Source organism: Lolium rigidum, chromosome 2 (genome assembly GCF_022539505.1).
Source record: "Lolium rigidum isolate FL_2022 chromosome 2, APGP_CSIRO_Lrig_0.1, whole genome shotgun sequence".
NCBI lineage: Eukaryota > Viridiplantae > Streptophyta > Magnoliopsida > Poales > Poaceae > Lolium > Lolium rigidum.
The window spans coordinates 114,324,879-114,339,981 of NC_061509.1; positions in this window are offsets into that span (position 1 = coordinate 114,324,879).

Here is a 15,103-nt window from a genome sequence, read left to right on the forward strand (position 1 = left end):
ACAAAATGGGCGAAACTGCCACGCAAAAAAATCTAAAATGATCTATGCGATTTGCTGATTACAACGGTATAAGGTTTGTCGAAATCCGACTTGTAGAACTCAAGATATGAATTTTACAAAATTATACCGATGCAGCTACAGATTAAATGATGTACGAAAAGTTGTCCGAGAAAGTTTCTCGAATTGAAAAGCTTTCTAGACAAAAGTTGTAGAGGATTTATTTATGAACTCGAAGTCAGAGGAATCATCTAAAACGGGGCTCTAGATGTGAATATATGAATTTTCAGAGATTGACATGGGTTAGTACAACCTAATACGGAACTGATGAATGCTACTAGGACTCATTGCATGGTCACGGTCGCGTGTGCCTTCACTTTGTGTCGCGAACGTCATTGGCATGTACTGTTGGAGTGGATTAAAACCTATCTATTTCGTGCCGTGCTTGCTAGATAGAAAGGACCAGCAATGTTGCCCGACGTACTTACAGTGGCCGAGCCTGGTCGGCAAAGATGAAGTGGACGATGTTGGCAAGGCGGACGTGTACGGCGACGTTGATCCGGGATTGGGGCATGAACGACGTCTATGATAATTGCACGAATACAGGTACGTGGTCTCCGGTCTACAGCTGCTCTTTTCGTGCGCATGACGGTCGACTGGAGGTGTGCGTGACGACGATGCTTCGCTCCGGTGCGCAAGAAAACGAACCAAAGCATCAGAGGGATGTGCTAGGATCAAGAGAAGAGAATGGAAACAAAAGAATAAAGCTAATACCTTCAGCGGAGGCGGAATCTCCTGATACCGGCGGCAGTGTTCGAGGACGTCGGCGGCGTTGCTGCGGTGTCGGTCGCCGCGGTCGACTGTGACAAAATGATGAACCATCATGTCCTCGAGGTAGTCCCTGATGAGTATACTTATCTGGCTGAAGGAAACAGCGAGGTGATGACCGAGGACGTCGGCATCTAGCGATGAACTCGATTTTGGGGGTGGTGTTGGCATGGTTGGTGTGGGTTGTACAGAGCATCTCAGTACAAACTTTCTGAGGCAAAGTAGTGGAGGAGGACAAGGAACACACGGTGCTCTCCTCGGTTCGCAATTGTATGGTCTGAGGTGGGAGATCGGGATGGCAATGCCGGCCGGTGGCATTCGGTGCACCTAGATGGTTTAGGAGATTGAGGCAACCGATTTAGAAGTAAACTCTCTGAATGGAACCGTGGTTAGGAGGGGAGTAATTGTTGTGTTGAAATCGCGAGCAAATGGTGGCTATAATTAGAGGGGGAATTAAGGTAAAGTTAACTGCTATGAGACGTTAACGCTCGTATTCTGTGTTCTTGATCGAGGAGGAAGACGACCGGCTCGGAAGCTGGTTCGTTCGGTCCACATGGGCCAAGACAGGAAACGGCCCAAGGAAAGAAAAAAAAAACAAGAGAGAAAAGTTAGAAGATGGAGTCCACGGGTGATGACTTGGGCTGGGTCGTTTCATTTTAGATATATATATCTTTTATAACTTTTGTTCTAGACCTTCAAATGGATCGAAATAAATTTAAAAAATATTTGTAAAAAAAATCATAACAGTATTTTAGGACATCTAGGAATCTATTTATTATCAATAGTGAAATTAAAGTAATAATTTTATACACTTTAGCCTATATGGCTACTTAGGCATTACTTTGCAAATAGAGTTTTCTCGGTTTTGTTTTTCTCAAATAAAAATCCAATAAGGATTTGAAAAACCTTGAAAGTCAAGATATGTTTGGTTTTAAAAATACTTTAAAACCAAAAGTATTTGGAAACCAACATTTTAGAAAATACTTTTAAATAATTCCAAAAAGTATTCTTTGTGAAATTTTAATCAAGTTCAAACAATCAAGCATTTAATTTATTTTTATTTTACATTTCGAAATTTAGAAAATTTCGGGATGTGACAGACTACCACCCTTAAAAGAAATCTCGTCCCCGAGATTTGAAGAGGCTAGAAAGAAAATGTTTGGGTTCAGGTCTTCTAAAAGGTTCATACTCACTATTGCTTCTTTTTCGAACCTCTCCGAGTAGATTTCGGAAGTTAACCTTTGGTTTTGAAAACGTTACACTAAACCACATACCATCAACTGTGTCCATACTTATGATAGTGCTCCTCCCACGAGTTCTATTTTTTTATGTGGGTATACTCATGGGAAACTCCTTGTGATACCTTCTCCAAAAACTATCTCATGCAGTATCTGGTGTAAATCCATAATCCAAGGGTATGGCTTCTACCACCCTTAAAAGAAACTTTTGTAGGTAGCCTTAGGTCTTAGGTTTAGGCTAAACTCATCTTAGGTGTGACTTGGCACATCCGAGGATATTACTTGACCTCAGGTCATCTTTTGAAACGATCTATGGCTTATGACTTCTGAGTTAAAATCCAATAGGTAAATGTTTATTCACATATAGTGAACAACATATCTCTTCAAGGTGAGTTGAATAGGTTTTCTTGATAGTTGGGCTTCTAATCCATATGGTTGGTTGTTAAACTACTTGTGATACTCATGGATCACTCTTTGGGTCAATCTGAAAACCAATATGAGAGCATTTCAAGGCATCCTTCTTCTTCTTACTTGAAGTCTTCCACTATTTTTTTATCTAGTGGTTGGGTCTTCAAACTAAAGGTAGTCATACACTTGGCAGCACTTGCCATACTATAAGGGCATAATATCTATTCACCCTATGGTTCAGGCTTATCATCGACATCCCACTTGTAGGTACGTCTCTCTAGATTTACCATTTCTCATAACAAGAGCAAACAATATGAGTAGTCGTCATGGGGGCCAATCCATGTCGCACCCAATCATTTCCTTGTTTTCAGTTTGGTATATCTCGTATTCTAACTCTTGGTCAACCTCACAAGTTTGACAAAAATCTCCATGGAGAATTGAATCAATGTTTCAATCCCCATTATTAAACTATTTTGAAAAACATTTCTATCGATCCCTAACTAGGGTTTTGTGTATCTCACAAACTATACTTCTTCATCTTGATAGAAAACATCAAGGTTGGTTTCACTACTGGTGTCTTCACGGCGAGTTGCCAAGAAAACATTCTCTGGTTGGGTATAGATGAGAATAGACAGAAAGGTCTAAAGGATTCCTACCCCAACACATCATATCAAGGCAATCATATTACAAACAACATCTAACAAGCATCAAGCAACATGGTTCAAACACAAACAAACTAGTATGGTCATACCTCAATTTGGTAAGATCAATACTTGGTTGCTTTATCGTTGGTTCGCTAAAAGATAAGTAATGGTGGTCTAATCTATTTCTATATTGGATGCATCAACTTTCTATTCTAGTCCTTCGGTGTATCTTCGCGTGTTGTGTAGTCTGCATCAGAGTCTTTCTTCAAGTTTCTTCAATGGTCTTCCATGAAACACTTCTTGTGGAATTGAAAATGTCATATGAAGCATCAGTCCCTCAGTTCATGCACAAGGTTATCCTCTCTACCTCCTTGATGGTTTTCATGAAGTGGGACATCTAAGGTGAGAGGAAAACAATTTTGAAGATGGAATAGATGAGAATACCAGAAGTTTACAAAGCAAACATATTTTTAATTGAAATAGGATTAGACAAAATTTCCATCCTAGGGTATTCCTATTTCTAATCCAAACCTAGGTCTCGATCCTACAGGCAACACTATGCTCTGATACCATTTTGTAGCACCCTACCTTTTAATAAAGGTAAGATACCTGTGTATAGTGCTATTCCCGGGATCACTGATAGCACACACATTACAAAATATAGTAATCATTGCAATAGTATCAAATTACTACATCGTTGATCCAGAGGGTAAAGTAAAACCTTACAAATTGCATAGTCACATGGACTAGCTCAACAATGTTCATAACTAACACAGCGGAATGTAAGTCATCAATGAGCCTTCATCATCTTCATGTGCCACGAGCGGACATGTTGGAATGTAGACTCGAGATCCTACCAGGTACTTCTCCTCGGAAAATCCCGCACGTTTGAATATGCAGCCCCACGAATGGAGGTCGGTACAATGATGTGCCGGCAAATGACACTTATATGGTGGCAGTTTTGGGCATGACTATCTACATGATATTTGGCTAGTGGAGTTTAGGCAAATTTGCATAAAGCCAATTTTATCCTACATTTTGTTTAAAACAAAACCTTTGTAAAACTTGTAATGTTGTCATAAACAGTATCATGGTTACATCTCCCATGTACTATCCGACAGTTGCTACTCAAATTTTAACTCATTCAGAATATGTGATGAGATTCCTCCGTACATTCCCTGCCTAGAAGCTCAAATTGTCCATAACCGAGGACACGGCTAAGATCTTAGTTTTTATCTCTCGAGAGGTTGCGCTCTTTACCCACAATTCGCAACCAAGCCTTTTTGCCAAAATTCTTCATCAATATTAAGGCCAGGACGAGGTCACCACGAAGCTTTTCCTTAGTAGCCCCTCCACCTACCGGATCCGCCCGTGCCCAAAATTCCACCCTCTGGCGGTACCCAGGCAAGGTTTCCCACTAAGTACTTAGCTAAGACAGAGCCCATAATGTATTGTGGTTGCACTGGAAGCTATCTAAAACAAGGGCGACATAATAATCTCTTTAATCCCGAGTGGCCATCCACAAGTGCACCCTCAGGCGATGACAACCACAATGTGGCCCTGAGTAGCCACTCAACATTTGCGCACTCTCAGGGATTCATCACTTTAGTCCCTAGGGCGCGTGAGGAATCACTTTAGTCCCTAGGGCGCGTGAGCTCGAGCGGCCGCCCACCAATCAACCAATCCACCCGGGTGATTCATTAAGGTTGTTAATTTTAATTCTCAATACTCACAATCCAAATTGATCAAAACAGCGAGTGGCACTTTGTTATTGCTAGGCAAACTAAAATCCTAGCAAGGGTTCATGGTAGCTACACACTATCGGGATTGATAAGCTTAGCATAATTTTCGAAATCAAAATCCTACCATGCATACTAGTTTTGAAAAACACTAATGCATAAATAAAATAGGTAGGATTGAATGCCACTTGCCTTTTTGGTAAATCGAGGCCTTTCAACTCTCACAGCAACCACGTGTCTCTCCGTTCAAGCTAATAAGACAAGAATAATAACACAACATAAACACACATTCCAAGGCAACAAAATCAAGCATAACAAACAATGCAAGTTTTGGTTATTCAACATGTTTTACCCACTATTGATTTTATAGATTATCAGGATAGAAGACATGGCATGAGGCAAGGCTTGCAAGGTTTGGCTTTGATAAGTGGGAGTTTAATATATTAAAGATTCAAGGATCTAGGGATTTGGGTATTAGATTTTAGTGGCAGAAAGAATACTCAGGTTAGGGCAAGACAAGACTTACTCAATTTGCCATTTGTAAATTGAATAAACATTTTCGAGGTAGGAAGGAATATAAGGTTTGTAGAATTATCTTAACAAGATAGATATGGATGATAGGGGTAGATAGTGCTAAGGATCATTTTAATTTAAGATCTTACAGAAGTATTCTTATTTTTAAGTTATGATCTTGGAGACAAGTGAAAATTAAGATGAAGTGATTTATAGGTGTGGTATTTACTTTATTTTAAACTTCATCTATCACATAGATGAACAGTATAGGAGATATGATATGAGACATGGCTATGTCAAGGTTGGTATTGATGGAGTGATCCAGAGATGAAATGGATATTCACTGGTTTGAGCATATGATCATTTGTGTGGACTAACTCATCACAACAAATACACATGTGAAAATGGGAACATAGTTCCACTTGGATAACTCAAATAAAGTGTGAGCTAGGCTATCATGGTTTGGGTAGATATGATATTGGAGAAAGAAATGACCAAGTGGTTCTGATGGATGGGTATGATCATAAGGATTATTTTTGGCTAAAGGAACTATATCGAAACCAGTTATAGGACCACACTTTTCGAGAAAAGTCATTAGAAGAACTTTTCCGGATGGAAGACCTTTCTATACGGAAGTTGTAGAGAATTCTATTACAAGCGTATCGCCAAAAGAATCTCTCGGAAATAGTTTGTAGGATTTATTTTATAAACGATGTTGCGGATCAAAGGGGTACCGCGAATATAAAATGGGCGAAACTGCCACGCAAAAAAATCTAAAATGATCTATGCGATTTGCGGATTACAACGGTATAAGGTTTGTCGAAATCCGACTTGTAGAACTCAAGATATGAATTTTACAAAATTATACCGATGCAGCTACAGATTAAATGATGTACGAAAAGTTGTCCGAGAAAGTTTCTCGAATTGAAAAGCTTTCTAGACAAAAGTTGTAGAGGATTTATTTATGAACTCGAAGTCAGAGGAATCATCTAAAACGGGGCTCTAGATGTGAATATATGAATTTTCAGAGATTGACATGGGTTAGTACAACCTAATACGGAACTGATGAATGCTACTAGGACTCATTGCATGGTCACGGTCGCGTGTGCCTTCACTTTGTGTCGCGAACGTCATTGGCATGTACTGTTGGAGTGGATTAAAACCTATCTATTTCGTGCCGTGCTTGCTAGATAGAAAGGACCAGCAATGTTGCCCGACGTACTTACAGTGGCCGAGCCTGGTCGGCAAAGATGAAGTGGACGATGTTGGCAAGGCGGACGTGTACGGCGACGTTGATCCGGGATTGGGGCATGAACGACGTCTATGATAATTGCACGAATACAGGTACGTGCACTAGTGGAAAAACGCTGATCAATACCGGTTCCAGAGGGCCATTTGCACCGGTTTAGCAACCGGTATAAAATATCCGGTGCAAAAGGCCCCCCCCCCCTTTCCTACCGGTTCCTTACGAACCGGTATAGATGGCCCTCCACGTGGGCGCCCAGGAGAGCGCACGTCGATGGACCTTTCGTACCGGTTTGTACTACAAACCGGTGGCAAAGGTAGGCTGCCTCGGCAGGAAAAATTCGAGAATCTCTCGCCGCGGCGAAGAATTCAGGGTTTAGGGTTTCGTAGGGGTTTAGGGGTATCGGAGCGTTTCATATCGCGTCGATGCACCGGAAATGCGTTTGGGTTTACGTAGTACATGAAGATCAAGGTGATGCATATAAAGTTGGTGCATATAATATAACACACATGTAATTGCATAAGTAGTACTCTCCGATGCAAATCAAGTCGATGCACCATAGTACAAGCATGAAGATCGATCTATTACACACATGTACCATAGTGGTACACTCCGAGTCAAACTATATATACACACAAAGCAATCGAGGAGCTGGAGAAGATCTTTATGCATAGTGGTACTCTCCGGATGGTGGTATGACTTCCCGAAGGAAAAATCCCGCCAATTCATCGCCGATTGCTTTGAAGCGCTCCTCGATTCCGATCTTCTCCCGCTTTCTTCTCAACTGTAAAAGAATAAGATGAATACATGAGCTATGTGTGTTATATCAAATCACAAATCAAACAATTATTACTGAAACTCAGCACAACTTATGGTAAGAAAATAAATTTGTGAATATTATTTTCGTACCTCTCTATTTCTTTCATTATTCGCTCTCTCGTCGACAATTCTGTGGATGTACTCGCAAACGTAGTATCCACATAGATTAGTCCCCGGTGGTTGTTTTGCGCATTTCCGTACAAGAATATAATTCAGTCAAACAATAATGAAGTATGATAAAGGTGTGTGGACCTAGGTAGTACTACTTACTTTGTTCGCACGCCATATCGGCTTCGGTTTCCAATCATGGGACTGATCTTCCTTGATGAAAGTTTCCCATACGCTGCCCGACAAAAGAAAATGCACAAAAGAGTTATCAATCGCTTGATATCGGGAAACTAACAAAAAAACCGATAAGAATTTGAATTACCTTTTGAGCATAAGAAAACAAGACTTGTATTGTATAGGCTCTTTGGTTAGTGAGTCAAAGACTTCAACTTCTCCTTCGTACATTTTAATGACGATAAGAATAAAGTGAAACCTGCGCACGTTTAAATATGTAGTGTCATATATATAAGTGAGCAAAATAGAATGTGTTATAAGAGAGTAACACTCACTGGAAGTTGTAAGGCCAAAGTATTGTCTTTTTGTCACGTTGTCGCTTCAAAAATCTTAGCAAAGTCTCCGGTGTATCCCTGTTATAGAGGGGTTCTTCTATGGTCTTGACATGCATTGTGTCCGGGTCAATGAACCCAATGTCCTTGATTTCATCCCTTTTGCATTCGAGCATCTTCAATCTGCATAACATAGCGCACAAAAGATTATAATTTGCGAGATAATCAAGGAGCTGAGCTAAAGACTTCTCAAATTATATAATTAAATCACTTACGGACAATAGCAACCGACGATAGATTTGTCGAGGGCCCGAAGATTGTATAACCGGAAAAGCTCGGAGAAGTCAACGCTCACGAGTATTCTTGGAAGTAGTGCTCTTCCTTAACTCGCACCATGATAGTCTCCATCCCTCCCTTTGCGGCAACACCGTACCACGTATGCAAGTTACGCATACTTGTTGGTAGCTTGCTGAGATTCTCGACCAAATCTTTCCCTTGAACATATTGATATACTACCTTAGCCATGGCGTAATCGGTTGAGATTTGTCGAGAACTTTGAACGGCCTTCTCGTCAAACACCTTTAGAGGGGGGACCGATTTAACGGGTTGTTCTCCGAGCTGGTAGACTTGGTGTATCCCTTTTATCTCCCTGATACCCGAGCTGGTAGTGGGGTTTTTCGCCTCCATCATTTGGTCGTACGACCTTTCAATAGAACGCCTATAGTCAGATGGCGGCGATGGTTCAGGGTTATACAGATTCTCGACTGTACGATAAACCTTCACCGGATCTAGTGTCTTCTCAAAAGGTATCTCTGGCTCTTTCTTAGCAAAAAAGGCCCTCCGCTGGGACTCAACGGCTTCCTGGTTTTCCTCGGGAGTTTTTTCCCAAGGTAACTTCTCAATAGGCGGCAGTGGTTTCTCCTTTCTAGATCTCTTCTTAGGCGGCGTACCATTCCGCTTACCGAGCGCTGTCTTACGCGGAGGATCTCGAGGTGGTGGACTCATGCCGGGGTCCCTCTCGGGTAGGTATGGACTTTGCTGCTCATGTGGACTGCTAGGAGGAGGAGTCGAAGGCCTTTGATGCTCATGTGGACTGCTATGAGGAGTCGGTGGCCTTTGCGGAAGGACGACGTACTTCTTCGGCCATAGGGCGAAACCGTGCTTGACATCGGCAAGTGTCCTCTCATCGTCACCTCTAGGAATATCAAGCTCCACTGATTCAAAAGCCGGAACAACTTCATCCACCCCGACACGAACACAACCAGGTGGAATGGGCATATGGTGGTGCGTTGCTCCTTCTTCACTTGGGTAAACATAACCGACCGCCACCTTAACAGACGCGGTTCTGAATAACATATAGAGCTCGCAATCTGTCTTCTCCGTGACATAATCCACGGGGTAGCTTCCTCCACATCCGTCAAGATGCGTGGAACCCACACTGCTTCTTCGCTGAGATGGGGCGGCATCGGCTTGAGGATCCTGTAGGAACATCGGCTGGTCAGGTGGCCTCTGATTTTTCTCAAGCGCCTCCACCCTAGTTAACAATTCCGTTACAATGTCGGCATCCTTCTTCTTCTTCCGCGAACGGCTTCTATAAGTGTCGGCGGACTCGGGAAGCGCTTCCTTCATGGTGAGACCTGGGCGAGCTCGTACCCGTCCAACGTGTTCGGGATTCCCCGGAGCGAGTGTCGGCTCGTCATTCTCTCTATCGGGAATGTACTCTCCCTTTCGAACCTGTTCAATTGCAGCTACAAGCTTCGGTACGATTTGCTCAATCTTTTCCTTCCATTTTCCCTTCGCAACGATCAGCCCTGTCTTTGGGTCCAACCCTGCCCCATGCGCGAACAACCGGAACTTGGACCGTTCGGGCCGGTCCCATGTACGTGGAGTGATTCCTGCAGCCATCGGTTCATTTTCATACGCTATCCACCTCGGAATGGCAGTCTTGTAGCCACCTGACCCCATATGATGCCAAATTGTCTTCTTTGCAGCATTTTTCTTATTTGTGACCGATCGAGACACAAAAGTAGACGATTGCTTATACCTCTTAAATTCTTGCCAGTGATCCTTTATCTTCACTAGATTATCATCGAATACTCGGATCTTCATTCTTATATTTGTCCCATAAATTTTTCTTCCAAGTCTGGAATTGTATGGCCATCTTCTTGAGAGTCCATTCCTTGACTTTATTCTTCTGGCCTTCCGTCATGTCTTCCGGTAGGCTGAAGCGTGTCAGCAGAGTTTCCCAAAGAAACTTTTTCATCGCGTCGTTGACATAACTAGCTTCATTGTCCGCTTTCTTCGGCTTATGCCACTCTCGAATGCTTGATCGGTACATGGTCCCTAACAAGAACTCCAGCTTGACTTGTAAATTTGGTGCGGTGATCTTTAGGATGCACCGGTTCACCATTATCCTTAAATGCCGTGAGGGCTAACCTACCCTCGCCCTTTAGAACTCGCGTCGGGCCTCGTTTTGTTTTAACGGACTTGCTCGATGTTCCAGAAGGCTAATAGAAAAATTATTCGTTAATAAGTGAAATACAAATAAATGAATGCATCTAGTGATATGAACATAGACTTGATACATAAATATACACCTCGGCGGAGTTTGTTATGGAAACTTCGTTGTCTCTTCTAACTTGTTCGGACTCAAGTCCCTCGCCGAAATCATTCGGAAAGTCGGCAAAATCTGTTTCATCTCCATCAGCCCCACGGGCACTCTCATATATCAATTTCTGCACCGCTTCTTCCCCCTCCTCATCTCGGACGAAGGTGCCGTCCGCCATAGCTCAATGTCACTACAAAATTAAGAAAGCAATTATATTTCATTCATCTTGTCAATGATGCATGAGAATTCATGAGAATGAGAATGCATGAGAATGCCAATGATGCCAATAATTTAGATTTGAAATTTTAAATATAAATTATCAGATTGTTTGTAATTTTCTACATAAGATAGAGAGAATGACGAGCATAGTTTGTTATAAATTATCTGATTGTTTGTTATAGTCTCAATAATGTCATAGTTTGTTAATTATTTCATGCATAATATAACAAGATGTACTGAATTTTCAAAAAGAGCATGATCCCTTCTTCTCCGCCCCAACTACCGCGCCATCGCCATCGCCGCGCCGAACCGAGGAGCAGGACGAGAGGAGAGGGGAGCCGAGAGGGCGCGCGCGTCGCAGCGGCGGGCTAGGGAGCGAGGCGGCTCGATGGGGGGCTGCTACTCCGCCTACGCCTCCTCGCGGAAGCTGCACGGCCGCCTCGGCAACCTCTCCTTCGTCCTCCCCGTCACCGAACAAGACCCCAACCCGCGGAGCTTGTAGTCTTGGCTCTCTCTCTCTCTCGCTCAGTTCACGAGGAAGACGAAGACAAGAGTTTTTTTGCGCCGTGTAAACGTGCTCGGCTTTTCTCGTTTCTCTTCCTTTTATTCTCGATTACAAAGCAAACGTGGGAGATCCACGATCCGCTACTCTCGCGCCATCCCACGAGAAGATCATGGCTCCCATCGACTCGTTCCTGGATCGTTACAAGCAACGTCCGGGACGCTAAAATCCTAACCGAAACAAACGGGAAAACTGCAAAGTGTTAAGCGAGCGAAACTGAATAAAACTAACACCTAGCACTACCATAACGGAGCTGGTGGCCAAGACGACGGCCGCGGAGTTCGCGCGCCGGTACGTGCTGGGCAAGGAGCTGGGCCGCGGCGAGTTCGGGGTCACGCGCCGCTGCCGGGACGCCGCCACGGGCGAGTCGCTCGCGTGCAAGACCATCCGGAGGCATCGCCGCGGGGGCCGCGGACGCGGGGCGCAGCGCAAGACCGCGGGCGGCGCACGCGGCGGACGTGCGGAGGGAGGTGGCCATCATGCGGCGCATGTCGTCCCGCGGCGGGGCCGCCGTCGTGCGGCTGCGCGAGGCCCGCGAGGACCCCGACGGCGCCGTGCACCTGCGAGGGCGGCGAGCGCGTCCCCGGCAGCGAGGTGCATTTCGTCGAGCACCATGCGTGCACCTACCGGTGGTGTGCGGCGGTGTGTCGCGCGGATGGCGACGGCCTCCAGCGGGGAACGGCAGCGTGGCGCGCAGCGGCGGCGGCCACGGTCTCGCGCGGTGGCGGCGCATCGGCGGCGGGCAACGGCGCCGAAGAAGAAGGGAGGGAGGCGACGGGGCGGCGCACACATACCTGCGAGGCGCGCGCGGAGAGGAGCGGGCGGCGGCCGACGGCGACGGCGAGGCTGCAACGACGACGGCGAGGCTGCGACGTCGACCGGCGAGGAGCGCGCGGGGTCCTCGTGCGTGGACGACGGCGACGGCGAGGAGCGGCGCGGGTCTCGTGCGTCCGAAACTTAACTGGATTTGGGGATTGCCGCGCGCGCTAAGGGAAAATGGAGGCGAGCCCCTTTGGCACCGGTTGGTGCCACCAACCGGTACGAAAGGCCTTTCGTACCGGTTGGTGGCACCAACCGGTGCTAAAGGTTTTTTTGTTTTTCTTTTTTCTTTTTCTGTTTTCTTTTCTTTTGTTGTTTCTTTTTCTTTCTCGTTTATTTTTTCTTCTCTGTTTCTTTTCTTTTCTTTTCTTTTCAATTTATTATTTTCTTTTATTTTCTTTTCTATTTATATTTTCTATTGCTTTTATTTTTTCTTTTCTTTTCTATTTATTATTTTCTATTGCTTTTCTTTTTCTTTTCTTTTCTATTTATTTTCTTTTCTATTTCTTTTTTATTTATTTTTTCTATTGCTTTTCTATTTATTTTTTCTTTTGCTTTTCTTTTTCTTTTCTATTTATTTTCTATTTATTTTTTCTATTGCTTTTCTTTTTCTTTTCTTTTTCTTTTCTTTTCTTTTCTGTTTCCTTTTCTTTTATTTTCTATTTATTTTTTCCTTTTCTTTTCTTTTCGTTTCTTTTCTATTTCTTTTCTTTACTCCCGCCATGACGCCGTCCGCGGGAAAGTTTCCCGCCCGACGTCGCGCGGGAAACTTGCCCGTCACGATGCCGCGCGTGGGAGAAAAAAGGCGAGAAAGAAAGGGTGGGAATACAATTTTGTTACGATTGAACTCGAATTAAAAGTAGCTCAACTGAAAATTAAGATACATGGCCAGATTTGACTGTTGGAGTCATTCGGTCATACTCGTGCCTAGCCCTATAGTACTCGCCATCTGTAGTCGTCGTAGTCGCCGTCATCATCGTCGCCGGCATCGGGGTCGCGGTAGTCGAACCTCGGCGGGAGAGCACGCGTGGGGCTGGGACCGAGGGTAGCGCAGGCGGGGGCCACGGTAGGCCATGACGCCCTGGAGAGTCCGGCCGCGCCACCACGGCCGACGGCCGGCCTCGTTGAAGTTCGAAGGAGGCGGGCCGCCCTCCTCGTGCTCGGCAAGCGCCCTCTCACGCCGATTGATGAAGAAGCTTTCCCAAGTCGGGCTGTAGTCGGGATGCCACCGGGGATTCCTCCGCCTGCTCCGGCGTGAGCTCGAAGTAGTAGTGGTTCGTGATGGCCATCTCGCGCGCCACACCTAGAGGGACCGGAGGAACCGGTACGCCTCCGACGCTTAGTAACCAGCCGGTCGGGACGCGGTAGCCCGGCGGGCGAGGGGTAGTTCGAGGCGCAAAGCGCCTCCGCCTCCCGGGGGTTAGATATACGATGGAAGCCATGGGAGAGAATGATGAGGTTTGCAGATATGAGTCTAGATGTGATATGTAAATGGAGGCCAAGCCTACATATATATAGTGAAAAAATGGCGGGATGACGGAGGCGGGAACCGGTGAAAAAATAGGCGGGAAACCCTTTAGTACCGGTCGGTGGGTGCAACCGGTACTAAAGGTGGTTTTCTGTCATGTAACAAAGCTGTCGGTGGGATAAGGACGCGTGGGTAACCTTTAGTACCGGCTGGTGGGTGCAACCGGTACTAAAGGTGGTTTTACTGTCATGTAACAAAGGCTGTCGGTGGGATAAGGACGCGTGGGTAACCTTTAGTACCGGCTGGTGGGTGCAACCGGTACTAAAGGCATGTCGGCATGATAAGGACGCCCTGCTCGATGAGATAAAGCATGTAGCGCATGACGCCCTGCTCGAAGGAAGAAGACAAAGTAGAAGCGGCGCCGTGCCTATAAAAGGAGCATCGCCATGGCAAGCGGCTCAACAAGCCAACATGGATGGAGAGTTTCATCCCCATGGATGGAGGAAAGGGTTGGGAAATCTCCCGTGGCGGAACTTCTCGAAGATGCCCTTGGTGCACACGACCTATGGCATCTTCGGAAGTTCCGCCTCGGAAAGATTTCCCTGGAAGCCCGTGAAAGACTCCATCTCCTCTAACAATGTTGTGGAAGGATAGGAAATCTCCGTGGCGGAACTTCTCGAATATGCCCTTGGTGCACATGCCCTATATATGGCATATTCGGAAGTTCCGCTTGGAAAATTTCCATGCAAGCCCGTGAAAGCTCCATTGTTAACATCATTACACAAAAGTGATTTCCATATTAAGATACACAAGTTATGATCCCTATCTAGCTAGTTTTCCGAGTTTTCTTCGTCTGTTTCCCTTTCTTACGATCGCGACGCAACCATGGACAATCTTCATTATTTAAGATGATGCTTGGGTCAGTTTTCACCTTGAAGGGTGGAATATCATCAAACTTATTATAATCTTCCGACATGTCCGTCTTGTCCTCTACTCCCACGATGTTTCTTTTTCTGAAAGAACTATGTGCCGCTTTGGCTCATCGTATGATGTGTCCTCTTGCCTTTCTTTTCTTTTCTTCGGTTTGCTAGACATGTCCTTCACATAAAAACCTGAGCCACTTCACCGGCTAGGACGAATGGTTCGGTGTCGTACCCTAGATTCTTGAGATCCACTCGTAGTCATTCCGTACTGCGGGTCTACTCGTACCCCATCTTTCGAGGTTGAACCATTTGCACCGGAACAAAGGGACCTTGAAATTAGGTCCATATTCAAGTTCCCATATCTCCTCTATGTACCCATAATATGTGACCTTCTTCCCATTGTCATCTGCTGCATCAAAGCGGACACCACTTGTTTTGGTTGGTGCTCTTTTTATCTT